Below are 21137 nucleotides of genomic sequence, written 5' to 3' on the forward strand. Positions count from 1 at the left end.
TGATTTCCATTGATAATTTTTGTGTGATTTTGTTGTCAGCACATTCAACTATGTAAAGAACACAGTATTTAATAAGAATTTTTCATTCATTCAGATCTGGGATGTGTTATTTTAGTGTTCCCTTTATTTTTTTGAGCAGTGTATATATATATATATATATATATATATAAAATAGCCCACATATTAAGAAATAGTAATTCAACAAAATTCATTATGCATCATACTGATTATTAGTTATTTTCAGACATGAACATTTGAACTTAGTGGTACGCCTAAGTTTGACCACCTGTGACAGGATTACAGATACACTGGCAAAATGTCGAAAAAAGTCAAGCGTCTGGAATAGTCTAAAAATTTACAAAGATGACCCCTAAAAAGTCGAGTGCCAGATATGCCAAAGCAAACTGGAATATCGCAAATCTGGCAAATCAACTGAAGTAACAGTAACTTTAAGTAACAGCTTTTCCGTCTTGCAAAATCTAATTTTTTGGTAGTTATTATGGCCATTGCTAATGCGACCTGCATGCTAATGAAGTAGCTAAATGTCAGGTTCTTTTAGGTGCAACGGCTTAAAAGAAAAAGTCCTCTCATCCCCCCTCTGCACCCCCACCTAAACTGTAACTGCAACTTGACTGATTCGCGGAAGTATACAACTGCGAAGTGGTCATTGTAGTTTCAAAAATTCTGACACAATGAGGCATGCCAGAATGAGCTGTCAGCAACTCAGCTGGTTGGAAGTTACTCTGAGCTTTAAAATGTTTTGTGAATACGGCCCTTGCTGTTTTTATAGTTTGCAAAGTGTGTGAATACAGGATCAGGACGTTTGACGTGGAGTCCTGACACTAAATCATTTACTTAGTCATGCTGAAAGCTAATGTTTCTGTATAAGTTTCAACTTATGTTTAAAAAGACTGTGCAGCCCTAACATCTCGAATAAAGAAGCGGTCCAACTCAGAGAAACTGAAGTTGCTCACTGTCAGAGCATCCTTGGCATTTGTCCTTGTAGATCTCGTGATATTTGCTCATCTCTTTTTATTGCTTTTACAACAATACCTCCTTTCTTATTCGTTTCATTACACTCTGGATTTCTCATCATAGCTTTCATGACACTTAAGTCTCCTCGTCCATTTCATCATTTCAGGCCCTGTGCGTCTCCTCCTGCTTTGATATATCAAATGAAATGTATGAATACAATCTGTGAAATGCTGGAATTCAGTCTGACTGCCTCTCATTACGACATGAATATGACTGGTGCCTGCACATTAACTAGTATTTTGCTTAAATGAGATGAATGCAGAATGGTATTATACTATACGCCAGATTCACCTGGAGCAGGCTATTTTTCACGAGCTGAAAAGCTTTTCTTCACACACTCACTTTTAATCAGACGTAGGTCATGCAATATTAGATTGCAGAATTGTTAAGCGAGCGGGCAGAAAGTAATGAAGATGTGTTCTCAGGCTTCAGGGTGAATACATACTGACATAATCTTTTCCTGGATGCCGAGTCTTCTTCTTTTTTTTTTTCTCTCTTAAACACACTGCCTCTCAATATTAATGATGATTATGATTAATTGACACCGAGCCATTGTCGAGGTTTGGGGAGACCCCGCTCTCCACAGCTTTCAAGACAACATCCATCAGTCAGATTCTCTCAGGTGATTTGTCTCAAGGTTGAGAAGCAGATGCTGCAGCCAAGTTTGTCTGCCAGTATGGAAACGTCAGAATGAATAACAGGTTCAGGACAAGACAGAGGGCTGGTGGGGGCAAGGCCATGACAGGTGACAAACGGTATTGATAGACTGAGGGATATACGGGCCGACTGGATGGCTTCCCCATCCCATTCTCCTCCTCTCTTTGCTTCACTCTGAAAATCGATCCAGGCCGGCAGACTGACTGAAGCGTGGAGAGTTGGGCATCCTTCAACCCTTGTCCGGGTATTACCCTGTCACCCTCTAATTTGATTCCTAGCCCTCCAACTTTTACTCCGTCAGTTTGGATTTTTTGAGCGGATGAAAACTATCTCGTTGCTCCAATGCCTGAAATGCACATCTGCTTCTCTTTGCACAACACTAAAGTGAGTCATCTAGAGTAAACCACCCACTGGAAGTAATCCCAAAATGTAAAGTTTTATGGATGTAAGCAGACAGAAGATGGCATCTGTTAGTTGGCAAGTTACCCAGTCTTGAAAAGCCTTAAATGCATAACTGAGGGCAAAAAGCATTTGAGACAGATGTTTATATCCAGCTGTAAAAACAGGTAAATCACTGCAGACATGTACATCATGTTACGAAAGTTAAGGGGACTACATTCTGTTTTGACTCCACATCTTTCATCTGCCAGTGCAACAAGTCATCAGTTACAAAGTCTGGGTATCGTTTGAAAGATTTTGTTACTATTTCCAATACAGTGCCAGAGTTTCAGTACCAAATACCAAAGTAATACATTATTGAAGCTTTTGTGAAATAAAAGTTTTTTTTAACAGTGCCGTTATTATTGAATAAAAGTAGCTATAGGTCATAAATATTTAACATTTTCCAAACACAGGCAGCTGTATCAATTACTTTTGAGCCCATGTGACTTTGTTTAAAAGCACTGCTGCACTTATAGTGAATTTTGGCAGCAAACCTAAAGAAACTATATGCAAAATACACATTGTTCCATTGTTTTTAAGATTAGAGAAAGCATTGTGTTAATCTCAGAAGGATAATTTTAGTTTATTACAGTTTGGCTTTTATATTTGTCTAGTTTTCTTTGGACATTGTCTCTTTTGGATATGATAATATTGTACTAACCAAAGTAATTGCTGGGAACATGGCAATAAACCTGGAGCTTTATTAAACTTAATTTGAAAACAAAATGAAGGCAAACAGTAAAAGTACCACCCAAACTGTCTGGTTTAAACATCCATCACAGTTTATAGACCAAGTGTAATAGGTCAAAGTTGAACCAAGACGTCAAGAACTAGTTTAGATCAGTGGTTGTCAACCTTTTCATATCAAGGACATGTAAATTGATACATATCATCAAGTCATGAGTCCACATTTGATAAGATCATGCTTCAGAGATCTCCACCTGAAAAGATTTTGGTTGTTATATTAAGACCAGAATTCTACAGTTGTCAACTAGTCGAGGAGATAACTGTGGAGGAAGTAAAACCTATAATCAGAATAGTCACTCTTATGACTCTTTTTCTTTTTCTTTTTCTTTTCTGGGGACCCCATGGGGGTCCCTGGACCCCTGATTGAGAACCACTGGTTCAGATGATCTGGCTAAACTGTTGAATGTATATTTACATTAGATCATCTGAACTAAGGATGTCTCCACTGGTTAGCTAACATTAGCCTTGGCTGCTCTGCACTTGCGCACCACCCGGGTTGGATCCCAGGACCTAAGTAGCAGTGGGACCTCAGACCTAGCTAGCAGCGCTTCTTCTCCCAGGTAGCCCCAGTGAGTTTTGAGCTACAAAATGCCTTTGGCTAAGCTATGTTAGCACCACAAGGCGTGCTCACAGTACTGACGGTGACAACAGAGCAAAGTTAACAATGCTAGAGGGGGTTTGTAGCTAAAAATTGAGCGGCTCACTCACCAGAGTGACCTGGGGAGAGAATGGAGGGTGGGCACAATGTTTCCACTGCAACGCTGTTGAGTCAGGATGATGTTGCTCGCAGTAATCGTCGAATGAGCAACACAGCTAGCTAGAATAAAGAGCAGTAAATTTAATCTATAGACAGACAGGCGCGTGACCCATGGCAAAAAATATTCTTGGCCGTTAACTGTTAATCGGTTTACATACCTAATCTGAACTGTCGTACGTCTTGCCCTGTCCACCCCAGAGAAGACTTTGTGAACAGTTTTATCATAAAACTGAAATATGTTGGCCAGACCTATACAATAATATCTGAGCCACAGTCAGTTGGACATGAGGTTGAACGATGGTCCTCTGATTCAACAGATGTACCATCAAACTGAACTAACACTGTGTATCCGTTAGTCTGAATGTCTCACAGTGTTAAAACTTTAGTGATGTTTTCATTGAGCAAGCTGAAGGCAGCCGCTCTGTCTTTCTCTTACAATCAATTACTTTTGTTGGAAGTCATTTGGGATTTGAATAATCACTCAGTGGAGACAAAGAACCATTCATTTAAACAAAAGCAAGAAAGACTCTCACATCTCTATCTCCTGGGGAGAGATTTTGAAGACTTTGTGTATCAGCTTTGATCCAGTGTTGAGGGTGTTTTCCAATAATTTCAGCCCTCTGTTGTTTCAAATGACATTCCCTCATGAAGGTTTTGGATAGATAAATACGAAATGCTTTTTGTGTTCAGCTCTTGGAAAAATAAAAGTTGCTCAAGGAAGGGTATGAAACGGCCCTCAAAACGGAGAATGCCTCTTTCAGGTCTCCGCAATTGATCAAACCACCTTTTCATTTTTTCCTCCTTTCACTTTCTGACACATCCACTCTGTGTGTGTCAGTCTCTAACTCCCTAAACTGCATCTATTATTTACGCACTCTGAGCATCCTCAAGTTCCCTCCCTGAGGCCGTGTCGTAACACAGAGCTAGAATATGGATTTAGGTTCTGTTGTTAATGAGTTGCTGCTGCAGAGCAAAGGAACCATCATATGTGAGCTGTGAGCATGTGTGAACGGTCGATTTCATGTAGTTTATTTGAGTTTGCTTTGGCGCTGTGTTCTGCCCCACTGGCCCTCTGCAGTTAGTTTGTTTTCTTTCTCCATCACTTCGGTGCTAAATATCTCCCCACCCCTCCACCCCCCTGTAGTATCATCCCCCCGCATTTAAAATGTATTAGGATCTTATCTCGTCTAATATATCAGTTGATCTGATTCCTGTAGGCCATTTGCGTCGTATGGAAAGACAGAGCAAGGGATACAATCATGGTTTATTTATTTAAAAGGCTGATTAAAAACCCTGGGTGTGCTTGCTGGAGTCGGTACAATGCCTCCCCCGGACCCATTCAGCTATTAGAACTGACATAAGAAAATACCACAGGAGCTCTCTAATGGTGCTGCTCCTGGCTTTTTCCTCCTTGCTCTTATTTATACAATCTCATATATGGATAACCACAGAGCAACAGAGCAGCAGAGGGTTCAAAGCCCTTAAGTCCAGAAAAATCAAACAAGCAAGCAACTGGACTTGAGTTTTCAGCTGATTGAGGCAGGGGGGATTTGGAGCTTTATTTGGTCTGTGAGACTAGTGAAACATTTCTTTTATTGTTTGTTTTTGCTTAATTGAACATTCGATTGTGCAATTGCGCTGTAGCTTAGCAACTGTAACTACACATGGCAGGCCTGTCGAGCTGTAGATTTTTCACATGGATATATTAAAAGAAGTGAATACCAGACTCCAACATGGCCTCCATTCAGTTGATAGAAAATTGCTTGGCAACCTAAAGCACTTAAGAACATTGATGTTTTTCTACCGTCGCACTCAACTTTACATTGGGTCACACAAAATACGTAATGATTTATGAGGTGTCTTGTCAAACAGTTTAACAGTGTTACAAACATCTTTTTTATAATGATTCTATGGGGAAGGTGTTTCTTGGGCTGCAGACAGTGTCTGAAATTAACTCTATGACTCACCAGCCAAAGGGATTAGTAGATGAAAACATCGACTGGCTGTACATATTTTTTTTTACCGGCCGAGCTAATAAAATTGCCTTTTTTGTGTAACTTAAACAATTGTTTTGGGGCATTTCATTGAGATAAAAAAAAGGTATTATGCTAAATAGAAACTTACAGAAGAGGCCAGAACAAATTTCAAAGCAAAAATGATTTCAATATGATGAACCACTCGTTACCACAGACTCAGCATGTGAATAAGTTCCTCATGATAAGCAGTGATGCAGTGTATATCTCAAGAGCTTTTATTGTGAAAGGTAAGAACAGACGAAGTGAAGCTCATGCCCTGCCGTTGACAATGTGGGAGGCAGAGTTTGCGGTCTTAGTTCAGACCACAGGGCCTCCGTGTTACTATTTAGTTAACTTTATAAGTATAAGCACAAAGCTAGCTAGCAGCTGAATGGTGGCAAGTGATAGTTTAGCGGACCAGTTGATGTCCCATATGGTAAGCTGTCGCAAAACAAGCGCTCGAGCATGTGTGACATAGACCATTGGCTTTTATTTTATAAATAAGTCTTGTTTTACTTTACTTTATGAAGCCACTTTTTGGTCTATGATTGAATATGGTGACATATTATATATGCATGCGACCTCCATCATTTCACATAGCCTTATCATGCATCTATGTTTTATTACAAATGCAAAGTCATTTACTCATCACTGCATTCTTTATGATTTGGTGGGTTGGGCATCACTGACTATTTCCAGTCAACAGCACTGGTATATTTTTTTCTATATAGCAATATTGCTCAACCTTCCGGCCTCTGTGTGTCAGCTCTGGTTGTTACCAGCTACGCTCCTCCAGGTGGTTGCTTTTCAATGTACCCAGAGTTTTAACAGATCTGGGGGAAACTGCATTTTACTTTAAGGGCATCATAAAGAATGTGGTGACAGAGACATGTGCTTGTTTTTCTTAAGAGGCCACGATGTTTGAATAGTTGCTGTTTTATTGTGGATTTTTGTATCATATGTTGTATTTGTTGCATTTTGAATGAGTTTTGATTGGCTGCTAATTGACCAGGTCTCTCTTGTAAAATAGATTTTCAATCTCAATGGGACTTCCTGGTTAAATAAAGATAAAATGAATAAAATAAACATGGTAGCAGCTTAGGAACAGCAGAGCCAAGTGCCCCTCGATGACACCAAAACGCAGCGTCTCACCATAGTTCATTATGACATGACTAGTTTGGTACCAGTATGATTATTACTTGTATAAAAATTCGGCTAGCTCCGACAGACAACGCATCAGAGAGAGAGGGGGAGAGTGACGTCACCCGGCATACCAACACAACACCACTTTATCCTGTTAAAACTCAAACTTGGATTAATTTTTATAAAAACCCTTTTGATTCTTTTGATCTACAGGCCATTACGGACCAAAGGACTATGAATAACTTATATGGCAAAGAAGGAATGGACACATAATTTGAGGTAGCCAACAACTGGGTTTTATACATCTGAAAAACTTTGATTAAAAATAATAATCAGACCAGGCATCTTACTGAGACAGGTGTTTATTTGTTAAAATGTGTAGCCACACCAGGCTAGTAAAACTCAGGGCTGACATTAATTCACTGGTTACAACTCTGCCAACAAAAGTTGTAATTTTAGCTGACAAAATCAAGGATCAGGACTAAAACTGAAAAGCTATTATTTGCCCAGTTCTGTCTAATACCAAGGACACATTGTTTAAAAGAATTTCAAGTGGTAAATCTGCACACATGCAGTGCTGGATTTGAAAGCTTGACATACTTGGCAACGGTGGACTGGAGTTTAACAAACGATAAATTGATGATCTGCATTTTCTGCCCCTCACTGCAACAGCATGCTCTTTGTATTCCACTGAGACAGAGAAATAAACAGGACAGAAAGAAGAACGACAACTTCTTGTTTTAAAGACGCACAGTGTTTTTCTCAGTCACACTCTGGGCAGGTAATGAATCAAGGATCTAGTTCAGCTGAGGCAGCAGACTGTACAAACAGGACTTTACCCACTCTATCAGTCACCCACATCCCTTGAGCTCGCTCACAAATGTTTGTGCCACTGCCTGTCTGTGTGTTTGTACTTGTACGCTTGCGTCTGTGTGTTTTCAAAGCATCCACTTAAAAGAGACAGATCCATTATTAATCTTCTCTGCCAGCCAGGTGGCTACTTATTTATATCATTTATTTGTTTTATTCATAAGTGTGTAAACAATGTGTAGATATTTGGGTGACTCAGCTTCTGTGCGCCTGCATTGTACTTATGTAAATACGTTCTTTTACAAAGTGGTATTCCAGGAAATGTACTTTTTAGAACTTTCCTTTTGCGTGCACTTCTCGCCTGTGGGCTTCTTTTACTGTTTTATTAAAAGCTCTTAATAATCGAACAGCAGTTCTGCAGATGCGCCGCTTCTCTCCGTGATCATTGGTATTCCCTTTCTCTTGTCTTTATCGAGTGTAGTGTTCCTCCGGCTAAACAGCAAGAGTGATGAGAATGATGGGGGAGAGGGGTCAAGTCTTACAGCATTCTCTTTGTTTACCAAAGACCCGTCTACAGAGCCGAGACAGGTATCGGCAACAGCGGCGGCATGAAATTAAACAAGGATGTGGGAGACAGGAACAGGAGATGGAGCAAGGAGGTGAGAGAGTAACACAGGGGTGGACTGAGGAGTCGTGGGGGCGAGGTAGCAGCGGGGGGAGACACTGAAGGTTGTGGTGTTCCCTCTAGCTCACCCCAGCTCATTAATTTTCTCATTTAGTCAGAACAGTGGAGTGTGCAAACAAGAACGAGGGCCTTGCCTACTAATGAGGACAGAAGGAGACGAGCCGACAGCTTCTACAGTGTGTGTGTGACTGTGTGTGTTTAGGAGAGACAGAGGGAGTGTGAGTGACAGAGAGACAGTGAACGGACGAAGGATGAGAAGTAAAGACGAGCATGTAGGAGGGAAGTATGGCCATGAAGTGGAAGATAAAAAAAATGTCTTTTTGTTTGGACATTAATGGATTAAAGAATCTTGCTTGACACACAAAAAGGACAATAATTTGTTCAACTAATTGATCTATTTATGCTATATGGCCAAAAGTAAGTGGACACCCTGGTTTGGGCTTGGCCCCTCGAGGAAGGTGTGTGAGGTATCATGTTTTCCAGCTTTCAAAGGCAGAAAAAGTTCAGGAACCTGCTTTAGACAACAGTATGCTTCCGAGTTTTGGGTTTGGGGCGGCCCTTTCCTGTTTTGACATGACAATATTTCCATGCACAAACTGAAGCCCGATCTTTCTGACTTTTTGGGTGTTAAGCAGAAGGTATTAGAAAAGCTACTTTGCTTTTCTTAGTTTGGTTTGGAAGAGCTTGACTGTCCGGCACAGAGTCCTGACCTCAACCCAAACTCTTTTCGAAAACCATGTTCACTGTGGTCCATTGGTTTATGCTTTTTTATATCTATAGATCGTGTTTTTTTTTTGTTTTTTTTTATTTTTATATATACTTTATTAATCCCCCTGAGGGGAAATTAAATTTTTTCACTCTTTTGTCATTAACACACAGGTCCAAAAGACACACACATGCACAAACAGGACCTATACATGCACAAAGTGGAGAGATGTCAGAGTGAGGGGGCTGCCTTGGTCAGGCGCCCCGAGCGGTTGGGGGGGTTCGGTGCCTTGGTCAAGGGCACCTTGGCAGTGCCCAGGAGGTGAACTGGCACCTCTCCAGCCACCAATCCACGCTCCATATTTGGTCCGGACGGGGACTTGAACAGGTGACCCTCCGGTTCCCCAAGTCCCTATGGAATGAGCTACTGGCACCCCAAAAAGCTAGTTCCCATACTGGGAGTCAAACCCGGGCCACCTGGGTGAAAACCAGGAATCCTAACCGCTAGACCATATGGGACAAGATGTTTCCCACCAAATTAGAATCAATCTGTGGCGGTAGCTGACAATGGCTTTTTTTTTTTCTTTTTTTTTTTTTTCCCTTGCCTGTGTGTCCTTATGTATCAGTCTGTGTCGTCTCTCTAAATTCAGAGGTTTCCCATGAACACAGAGCAGACTACAACTCTCAGTTTGTGGAGTTTTAAGTTGGGGAGTGGAGATGTGGTCAGTCGATCAGATCAGATTGATGAATGAGAGGAGAAGCTGCTGCAGAGGACCCAGCACAATGAATGGTTAAGTTTCACTTTGACTGTGCCTGACTTTCTACTTTCCAGAGTTCTGTCTGCACTTTAAGACTGTGGAGCAATGAGTAACCACATTATATATATATTGCGACAGTGCTCCCAATGAATGGCCCAGCTCTAAAAATAGAAAAACAAAATGTGGCAGCAGATGTTTTAACTGTGGCAGGCTGCCTTAAATAAATGAATGTGTTGGAAACCTTGAGATAGTTTGTTTGTATAGATGCTCATAAAACTTTATTGCTGGTGTCTTTTCTTTAATGCACCCTACCTATCAATTAGGGGTGTAAATTACAAGCTTTATCATGATACAATATTATGTCAATTCTTTGAACAACAATACGATATTTGCTGATATCACAATGTCTGTCCCGGTACCATTTTGATGTGATTCAATAATGGACCTGCAATCGATACGAGACGGTATCAATAACTATCCTCATTGTCTTTTCTTGGCTGCTTGCCACTTTCTGCCTGGCGCTAGGCACCTAGCATTGTTTAAATGCTTCTAATAGAGGTGCCCTTGGATGATGACACAGACATGCCATGGGAATTTCAAAATAAAGGTGTATTTTATAGATGACAGTGTGTATTGATGTTTTTGCTTTGCATCAATGATATTGGGTCTTAGGTCAGTGAGTCAGTGTTGTTCAAGATAGATGTATTGTTACTCTCCTCCTACAAAATGAGAAATATATTTATTCTCGTGCCTAGTTAGTGTCAGTTCATTGCACATGGAGAGCAGCCATCCCCCACTTTAAACCTTTATATCACCCTACATTAGTCTCATAAGACCCACGCTGTAATGCCTCTGTTCACAATCTGTGATGTGAAAACGCCAGGTTTTCCGGTCAGAGTTCAGTTATAAAATCCTAGCACACCACAGAGTGTCTCTCCTGCCAGGCTTCTGACAGAGCTGTCAGCCAAAGAGTCAATCACACTGGATGGCAGTAGAGGAGGTCGGACCAAAGTTTGGTTCAAAAGTAGTGTAGCCAACTTCACTCACAGTCAGCGTCAGAGCTGAGAGCCAGAGACACGAGTCAAACTGTGCTGCCTCATGCTGTCCAGCGTTGTGATGCCCTCCATTTCCATCAGCCTTTTCTATTTCCATCATAGTTAATTTTGAGTTTAGTTCATTCTTTCTTGGAAAGTTTACAGCCTGACATGTACAGTATGGTTTGCTTCATTGCTGTGTGTTGTGTTCAGTACACAGGGTTTTTCCTTCATAGAGAATTATGAGGTGGCTGCCTCCATCAAATTTCATCCAGCCTCCAGCTCTCGACAAACTTCTGATGGGTGCCATAATGGAAAGCTACTATTTTCTAACAAGCACTGCTCTTGGTGGATTTCTGTCATTTGTAACTGCAAGTGCGGCATTACGCAGATGTGGCGGCGCTATCGTAATCAGCACAGTGCACCGGGAAAGGTGCTGCCAAAACTGCCAAAGAGGAAGAAAAGAGATGTCTGTTTTGGACCGCAGCAAAGTGGGGGCCAGCCCGGTGCGCCACAGTCTTTCCTCTGTATCTTTGCCACCACAACAAAAAAATCACTAAAGACAACAAAACTCCCTTTCCCTGCCAAGACGGCTGCCAAGCTGCAAACTACTGCAGACCACAGTTTGAGACCAGCAAACAGCACTGGGTGTGTTTGAGGGAGTCATTGCTGTGTTTCCATCAGCACTTAGGCTTTAATTGTGAGTGTTTGGTATTGACTCATCAGTGTGCTTCCATCGACCGTTGTTTTTAAACTGTGACATCGCTGCTCTTCCTGTGGGGATTCTTCCCAAACGCTGCATGTTAAGCCAAAACACGTCTTTTCCTAACCATAACCAAGTGAATTTTGTGCCTTAACTTTATCACAGGTTAAGCACAGTGTTCTTGTAACATAATGTTTTACCTAATCTAAACCATGTGCAAATGTCTTTTATCATTGGGGTTGTGAGACTACAATGTTTACACCAGTAGACTATAAGGAAATAAAGTAGTCTATTCTTAAAAAAAATGTTTTTTCTGATTTCATCAGTACAGAAGTTCAAACAAACATCTGTAAAATGATAATACATAAGAACACGATTACCAAATATACTAATGAAAACGAATTTAAAATAGGGGGTTAAATAATCAAAATTAATTACATAAAAAAGGGCAGGCTGTCTTATAAGTCTCAAAGTGTGAGAGGGGATTTTTGTGCGTATATATATATTTGATTTGATTGAAAATAGGATTAAAAAAACACCACAAAAATTAATATCTCGGTACTCACTGGCTGACTGGTGATTCCCTGTATATATCTTGGTATGTTGTATGAAATGGGCTACATGTTTTCAGTTGCAAGCCAGAGCCACATTTGAGATGTCCCAAGCAGTTTTTTAAAAACAGACTGTGATCAAAATAAAATGCAAAGATAGGGATTTTATTCCCCCGTTTGAAAATATGCAGCTGCACAACAATTACACCTCCAAAACACTTTTTGGTGCCGGAAGTGCTGTAAAGTATAGTTGATTCAAAACACACATTAAACATGGCTTCATAGAGACAATTTCAAACACAAGTGCACAAATCGGCTGCATTATAACTCGCAGCATTCACAGACAAAGCATTTGTCTTTTGCTGAATACATTTTCCCCACAAATACAACACGCTAATGATATTAGCACAAGCCTATGGAATTTTACATTGTATAAATTAGCCCAGTGGCTAGCAGACTTTCCTCTACTCATATGAAGCCAGGGACAACAGCAACATTCAACAAAAGTAACGTCACAAAGTTTGGCTCCATTACAGCTCACAAGGTTTACCAACAAAACACCTGTCTTACACTGAACACATTTTCCAAACAAATATAACATGCTAACGTTATTAGCAGAAGCCTATGGCATTTAACGTTATATTAATTAGCCTTAAATTAACATGATCCACCTTCACCTCATTTTGGGCTAGGAAAAACCCTGATGTGTCTTTAATTTGTGTAAAATCATCATGACTTTGGTCTGAGGACTCTGGTTTAAACAGCCGGGTCAGCTCAGGGCAGCAGGTATCTTCTTTTGCTCACTGTCAGTTTCTTTTCATGCTTGTCTTCGTTTCTCTCATTTTTAAAAAAAAAAAGAAAGAAAAAAAAGCACAATCCAACTTGTCTTTGAAACTTTGATTTATAGTTTTCTGTTATGAAAAAAGCAATATCTAAAGAAATATCTTGCGTGAGAAGCTGTGGAAGAGTGGCAGCCGTATCTGATTGAGCCCCAGACTGTTTTTAAAAGGCATCACCCTTATGAAGGAGCTCTGGTCTGTCTCTCTTGTAGTTCACGTTGTCAGTCACCCACAGCATAAATCCCACCCACAGTCTCATGGTGTATAATCAAATTCAGTCTCAATCTGATGAACAGAAATCAGCCAGACCACATGTTTTTCCTTTCTGTGAGTTAAACCCAGAATGATCTTAAATGGAAAAGACAGCCGTTCATTACATTGTGCAGTTAGCCTGTAGCCTGCTTATTTCTTTAATAACCATTATACCTCCGGGTTATGTGCTATCACAAGCTAGCACCATGTGGTCTGTCTGCCTGTGTGTGAGAGGGGGAATTAGTTTTCTTCCGTTTAATCATGGAGGACAGATTAACTCTACGAGGGTCTTACTGTTTGACCCTGGTTGATAGAGAGACTGCGGGGCTTACTGAGTCACAGTAAGGGTTGGAGTGTTACTCACTTCCTGATTTAAAGTATTCAAAAGAGCCGTTATTCTCAAGTGGTGACATAGTTACTGCACCATTTTACGCTGTCTTCCTGGGAGAAATATGAACGTCAGTAAATTACGTGCTCTCACCATCAATGCACTTGTTGGTGCCATGAATTGAACTGGGACACTGCCAGTCTCGAGTGTGCTGTGACTGGGGCCATATAAATGTGAATGTATATCTGGAAGGATGGAGGTAACACATAAAGATATGTTTACTGCATCTACTGTAATTGAGTTGTTTCTGCATTTTATTGTCTGGCTAACAGTTGAGCTACAGAGATGTCAAAGTTTGTTGGTTTGTGGGTCTGTCTGATGGTCCACAGTGAAATATCTCAACATCTGCATGGATTAATTTTGATAATTGATTTATTTTTTGAGTCATTCAACAAGCAAAATGCCAAATGTTGGCTCAGTTTTTAAAAGTATGAATTAAAGGGAAATTAAATGAAAATTCAGCCATTATCTACTCACCCATATGCCGAGGGAGGCTCAGGTGAACTTTTAGAGTCCTCACAACAATTGCGGAGAACCAAGGGGAGAGTGGATAGCAGCACAACTCCACCTAATGGAGGCTTAAGGCACCCCAGATTAAAATGTCCAAAAACACATAATTGAAACCACAAAATAGCTCATCCGTAGTGATCCAAGTGTCCTGAAGCCCCGACATTAAAAAGTTGTTGCCTCGGCATATGGTTGAGTAGATAATGGCTGAATTTTCATTTTTGGGTGCACTATCCCTTTAATGTTATATTTTTGCTGTAACTTACATAGCTTCGGGTTTTGGAATATTGGTCAATCAAAATCAAATTTGTAAATTGCCATGCTGGTCTGTTGGTCTTTTGGTCAGTCCATTAGAATACAGTTTTTTAACAGCTATTAAATGAATTGCCTTGTATGTTCGTATAGATTCACATTTCCCAGAGGAGAAATCCAGTTGACCGTAGCCAATGAGCTTTTTCCCTGTAGCACTGCCAGCAGCTCAAACTATCGTCCAATACTTTATTTTATGACTAAATACCTGAATAAAACCAATAACATTTCCATCGGCCTAAGCTGTACTTTTGATGTGCTTATTAGCAAATGTTAGCATGCTGTTCACATTTTATAGATTATGTCTGTGTGTGACTTGGTAAAAAATAAATAAATAAATGGGGGAAAAAAGTGTTTTCAGGTAGCGGATGCAGAAGTGATTATTAAAATCCAAATATTGCCCTCTCTCAGTGAACATATTTACTATTGTGTTCAATGTTCCGTGTAGACTGTGTTGGTTACTTTTTATAAATGCTACAGTTGCACAGAGGAGCTTCTCATGCTGGAAGCAGTATACGAACAAACTTTCTCTTATTTTTACATGTATCCACGATTTGTTCTTTTATTGTTAGTACCCACTGATTTCTGGGATTCATCAATCTTTTAATATTTTTGCTCTTTTCTTAGGTAAGAGAAATTTTTATGAATGTTCCAGAGCACTTTTACAAAGATAAGAGAAAAACATCTAATTTACAGTCACAAAATGTTGCTCAGTGTGAGGGAACACAAATTAAATTAAATTTGAGGAACAAAAAAAAAAAATGCATGAATATCAAATAATCTAATTAAATTATAATATGCTTTAGAGTGAATACATTGATTTAATTAAATTTAATTCATATTAAATTTGTGGACTAAAAAAAAAATAAAAATGGCCCATTAATATCAATTAAGACTATTAAAAACCCTGGAGGATATTGTGTGTGATTAATGTCTGCTGATGCAACATTTATTGCATCACAAAGGTTTTGCCTTTTCTGGGCTCTCCTTTTTTTCCCTGTAATTATTTTATTACTGCTGAAGTTCACTTTTAAGTTGCCATCTCCCCAGTTCTTTTGGCATGTGCCAGAGTTTTTGCATATGGCACAGCACCTACAATCATGCAGTATAGTGTTCAGGGGGCAATAGGTTACCTATGATCAAATGGAATTCATCATTCAGTACCCCTCAGTAAAAGCAGATTTAGATCACTGAGAACATTGGTGCAAGTTGGCTTCTTTTGTTTTTCCTGTTAAGAGACAATATAAGAGAAATTCATGCTAATGTTGCTACTCGAAGCTCAACATGTAAGTAAATGCACAATTTTTTGTACATTGTGGAGTTCCCAGATTGAGTACAGTATTTTTATATTTGCAGAATATTGGCGTTCATATGATGCATTTGAATCTGATTAAAATGGATGAAATCAAGACTTTCTGGATTGACTTGAAAGATTGGTGTCAATATCCAGCCCTATAAATGGTCAAACACACTACTTTTTCTCTCTACCAACAAGTCAAAATGCCTACTTATCCAACACTAAAATTCACAACAGAATACCTCTAAAACTATTCCACCAGTCTCTGCTAAATCCAGCCGAGCTCTGAACTCAGTAATAGAGCAGGTAAACTAGGTTCAGTCTCCCAAATTGTGGTGGCATATTAGACTGGGGCGGGTTAGCGGGGACTCTTGATTATTAGCCTGAGAGGTGATCATGCTAGCTTTTGTGTGAGCAGAAAAAGCAGAGATTTTTTTTGTTTTGTGTGTGTGTGTGTTTATGTGTGTACAAACGCCTGCAGGTGTTTTGTGATTCACAGCCTGCGCTGGCCATGAAAGCAGAGGTTTAAGGGAGGAAGGAGAGATTTTTAGAGGTAGATTTGTGCAGAATGAACGGAAAGCAATATCCAATGTGAGTGGCTGAATACATATTTACAGGAAATTGGAAAAAAATAGGTCTTGTTTTCTCAAGTGCTGGTGTTGATGCAACACCCTGCCTCTTTTCACTTTTTCCATTTTTCCCCCACATGTTCACAGTCTGCAGGAAAAAAAAATCACATACTTAAGTGGTCTTTGTGTATATTCCTTCGTGATTCACGCAGGTTACATTGCACAGAAACTCAGCTACTGGCTTCAACTCAGCCAGTTGCCTTTGTACCTTATGTCTTTGTTTAATAATTAGAGTTGAATGTCTGAGCTCTTGCTGCTCGGAAAAACTGCCAGAACAATCAGTCGATGTTTGTTGACAGACCCAGCAGATAGAAACTTCACCCTCGGATGAATCCTGCACTGTAAACTTGAAAACACATGCCCCAAGGCTGCAATGCGTTATTGTCTTTTGAGACAGCTGCTGAGGGAAAGTTGGTAACTCTATCTTTTTGGCTGGATTTCTCCTTTTGTGATAGGACATATTTGTTGTGGTGCAAATTTTGAGTTTATAAGTAAACTGAGTCAGCCTTATATGGATATATATTTTACATTTAAGTGATAAATGATTGATTTGCTTTTTTTCCCTTTTTGTTTCTATTTTCTTTCAGCTTTGAAGGCATGTTTTCTGCTGTAGTTACACAGACTTTGTGATGAATCATAGACTACAGTATATTGTGTAATATAGTTACACAACAGACTTTGCATCGCAGTCTGCTTTGTCATGATGGTGTTCCCCACAGCATTAGATTTTATCTGTGTGGGTAGCTTGGGGGGAATCACCGTCATACCTGTATGGATGGATAGCTTGGTTATTAGCGGCCCCTGTGGTCAAATCATGAGGTTTTAATGGAGATGTAGGAAAGTAAAATGAATTCCATGGGACATAAACTTGTGGCTTTTCTTTTTCCAGTTAAACCCTATTTACACCAAAACCAGCATGTGTATGCAGGTTTTCTGAACACCAGAAAACCCACTAGAAATAGGCAATAGACTCCTTTTCCAATTCCAGTAGACCAGAGCCATGTACACTGCACTGCAGCAGATGAGTATGCCTTTCTTTTTCTTGTTTTTCCTGCTATGTCACCTTCAATGTCAAAGGCAGGCTGAAAAACAGGTTAGTAAACAGTAGAAAGCAGCATGGAGGTCAGTGAAAACAGTGTTTTGTGGCGACCCGTCATTGCATCACACCAGCAAAGGGGCTAAAATTGGCAAGGTCACCCGAGTGTGTCTTCCCGTCACTGCCGATCGGAGCCGAGTGGAGCTGGAGCCCATAATTACTGGTGACAACTGTGGAGTCATTTGTTAATTATGCCAATTTTACCACCAGATACAAAAGCCAGATTTTAGTGGGTGGGTGTTGTTTCTTGTCCAGTGATAAAGGGGCTTGAGTCTCAGGTCATTGTCAGTTTACAGCTGGTGAGAGCTCAGCCAAGAAAACACATCTAGCCGTCTATTAAAACTGGACTTAACTAATCTTAAATTTTGTAGATTATAAACTTCAGGGGTATTTGATGACTAGATATTCAACATAAAACTGGATTTACAGGTTGTACTGGACACATTGGGGAAAGGGCTTGAAAAGTGACCCCAATTACATGGTTTTAAAAGTGAGGTACCACGGCAGTAACAGTGGCTTGTCTATATTTGTGCATCAGTCTGTCTGAACGGCATAGAATTATGCTCAGCACCCAGTGTTGGGCTCTTACTCTACAAATGCAATAGATTATTCATATACATGTTACTCTTTTCAATATTAATACTTACTTATTACTCCCTGCCAACAGTAATTTGTTACACTACTCGTTATATTACTGTAGTGCCCTACTGATTTTAGTTCATACTGTAGTACTTGGATATTTGTAATGTAGTTCTATCCTTATGCTGCCTTATTTTGTGACATGCCACCTCATTTATTACTTATCTCTTTTGATTTCTGCATTAATATGGAAAAATGTGTATTTTTGTTAAGGTTTGTTTGTTTGTTTGTTTATTTGGAGGTGTTCAAATACCCCACATTTAGAGCAGACCTTGAACTTCTCATGTCCGTTTTGTGTATTGGATAGACAGGTGTCAATCAATCAAGTTAGGGTGAGGATTGTGTCGGACTCTGCGAAGGGCGGGACTTAGTTCAGAAAAGACGAGACAGAGCGAAGGGGGAAATACAGGACAGAAAGAGAGGATGATATGCTGTTTTAAATTCGTTATAGTCATCATAAATGCAGTATTTTGTAAGAAGTAAGACCTAGCGGGGGTGTGACTGTGTGTAACCTAAACCGGTGGGAGTGTGAGCCGTACTGGGAGACATTCGAGTGAGTGTTGTTGCTAAATTAGCTGATACTGTTAGCACGTGAAACTGAGTTAGCGGACTAGCGTGCGCCTTCACAGGAGCGGAGGAGACCTGCGTCAGGCTGCATGTGGGAAGCCTGGGTTTATTTATAAGTTTCTGAGTGAGTATAGATATTGTGAACTGTAAAATTATGCACATTTATGGTTTTCCAACAGTATATTCATTTGAGGTTTTGTGTTAGTGTGCTTCGGACGTTGCCACTCATGCTGCTGCAATAGAGGTGCTCAGGACTTGGCCGCTGCCACGGACTTACGCATGTGGACAGAGCTTTTCTTCTTCCTTCAGCTCGCTGTGGTATCGAGGGTTTGAATGGACTGTTACTACCAGCTTTCTGAGTTTCCAAGGGACCGTGAGTACGAACATTTCTCCACCTGAGGGTTACATATGAGCTCCAACAGCGCGCCAACTAACATGGTACCATACCCTGGAAATCCAGAGTTCTCGCGAGAGCACAATTTGAATTTGCTCAGGGAGTCACTCTGGCAATCAGTAATGATGCTCATTACCCATGCCCTTGTAGCCGAGCTGCACCAATCACATCGGTGTATCTGATATAGGTGGGCCAGAGGCGAGCTAAACAGATGACGAGAGCAGTGCTACAACGAAGTCCAGAATCAGTCAGTAAACACTGCAAGATGGCTACGGATGAACACCAGTTGTTTGAAACGGCTTTGGCCGCTACAATGAACAAGTTAGACTTGGCTTTTTCTCTAAAAGAGGAACAGAAGACGGCACTCGAATCTTTCCTTTGCAAGAAGGACGTTTTTGCTGTTTTGCTGACCGGATACGGCAAGAGTCTAATCTACCAGTTAGCTCCGCTGGTAGCTAAGCTCTGGATACGTCACCCCCTGTATTGTTCTGATTGGTCGTAGTGTTATCCAATTGCGTGCAGTGATATTTACAAATTCATGCATGGTGCCGACCCTCGAGTTGGGCCATTTGCATTACTCATAGCCAGACCCTAAATCTTTCTAGATTTGGGTCTGGATTTCCAGGCTAATGGTACCATAGATTGAGTTAGAAAATCCCGCGTATTATCTTTTATTGTTTTTTTTAAATTGTTTTGGGGGTTTGAAATAAATATTGTAATACTTTTGCAATCAGTCTGTGTGTTTGAGGGTGATTCATGTTTAACAGTTATGTAAGCCAATTCACGGTATGGTAATTTGATTTATGTTGAATATTAAAGGGTTATAGTTGACTAACTGGGCCTCTTTGCACCTTGGTTTTGAATCATATTTTTGTACACAACTCCGAGTTTTATATTTGTAGCCATCACCTATTCCTCTCCCATGCAAAAAGGTGTTTAAAGTATAGAGTGTGTAATCACAAGGTTTGCATTAAAATTAGGAATTGAGTGAGGGGGCTACATTACTTTTCCGTTACACCCCATAAAATTGGTATTTGGGTATCTCCCTAAAATTCAGATGTGTGCCTCTGTGTGAATGTCAGGGTAATTGTCGGTAAGTGTAGCTTTGGCTGGATAGCTTCTATTTACCTGGGAGCTTTCTGTTTCCTGTGACTGGTATTTTCCCAAGTCTCTGCCTGAAAAACAGAGTGTCACTCATGGAGCAACATTTCATCTACAACATATCCAGCCTCAAGCTTCATCCCTTCTTTGTAGCTGCAGCTGTCCATAGTTAAAATCCAGTTTGGGTTGTTTTAGACAGTGATGGGCTACAGCTGACCTCTTTGGAGGGGTCACCTTTGGTGGGGTGTATTTCCTGGAGCTTCACGTTGTTGTGTTGACGATCTTAGTAGCCGAGGTGTTTCAGACCGGAGGTTTGAGGACGTGGTTTTTGCAGTGGAGAAAGTTTTAGTCCGACTGCTTGCAGCAACAGTGTTCTTGTCATCTTTCCTCCCGATAAAAGTAATGGGAGTATTTCCAGCTGCTAAGGTTAGCGTTTCAGACTAGCTTGCTGCTTTGAGTCTGCAGCAAATGAGTCCGCTGATGTGACTGGTGTATTTCAAGTCAGTATTGATGTGATAACAAAAGTAACATTGTTACAAGTTGTTTGGTGTTGGAGTAACTGAAATATTATCACTGAAATTTCATTAGTAATTAGTTACACTACTCGTTACTGGAAAAAGTAATAATATTACTGTAAGGCGTTACTAGTAATGCATTACTGCCCAACACTGCCAGTGACACATAGCTCTGTCATGATTTTTATAAGCAGTGTTTTTGATGAAATGTGATTTCCAACCCTTGTAATTTGTTGATTAAATTGTGGGGAAAAATAAATAAATAAATAACACACATATATACAGTTGTGCTCATAAGTTTACATACCCTGGCAGAATTTGTGATTTTTTTGCCATTTTTCAGAGAATATGTATGATAACAGAAAAACTTTTTTTTCACTCATGGTTAGTGGTTGGGTGAAGCCATTTATTGTCAAACAAATGTGTTTACTCTTTTTAAATCATAATGACAACAGAAACTACCCAAATGACCCTGATCAAAAGTTTACATACCCTGGAGATTTTGGCCTGATAAAATGCACACAAGTTGAAACAAACGGGTTTGAATGGCTACTAAAGGTAAC

At 40.1% G+C, this 21137-nt stretch overlaps 1 protein-coding gene and 1 non-coding gene across 2 annotated transcripts in view; one reads left to right on the top strand and one right to left on the bottom strand.

Moving 5' to 3' along the window:
• The window catches only part of asic2 (acid-sensing (proton-gated) ion channel 2), a 540319-nt gene that overhangs the window by 61721 nt on the left and 457461 nt on the right, over window positions 1-21137 (top strand). The window lies entirely within an intron of this gene.
• Window positions 9443-9514, bottom strand: trnae-uuc (transfer RNA glutamic acid (anticodon UUC)). Its single transcript has one exon. It is a non-coding gene; the product is annotated as a tRNA-Glu (tRNA).

This window comes from Epinephelus moara, chromosome 18 (genome assembly GCF_006386435.1).
Source record: "Epinephelus moara isolate mb chromosome 18, YSFRI_EMoa_1.0, whole genome shotgun sequence".
In the NCBI taxonomy this organism is placed as follows: domain Eukaryota; kingdom Metazoa; phylum Chordata; class Actinopteri; order Perciformes; family Serranidae; genus Epinephelus; species Epinephelus moara.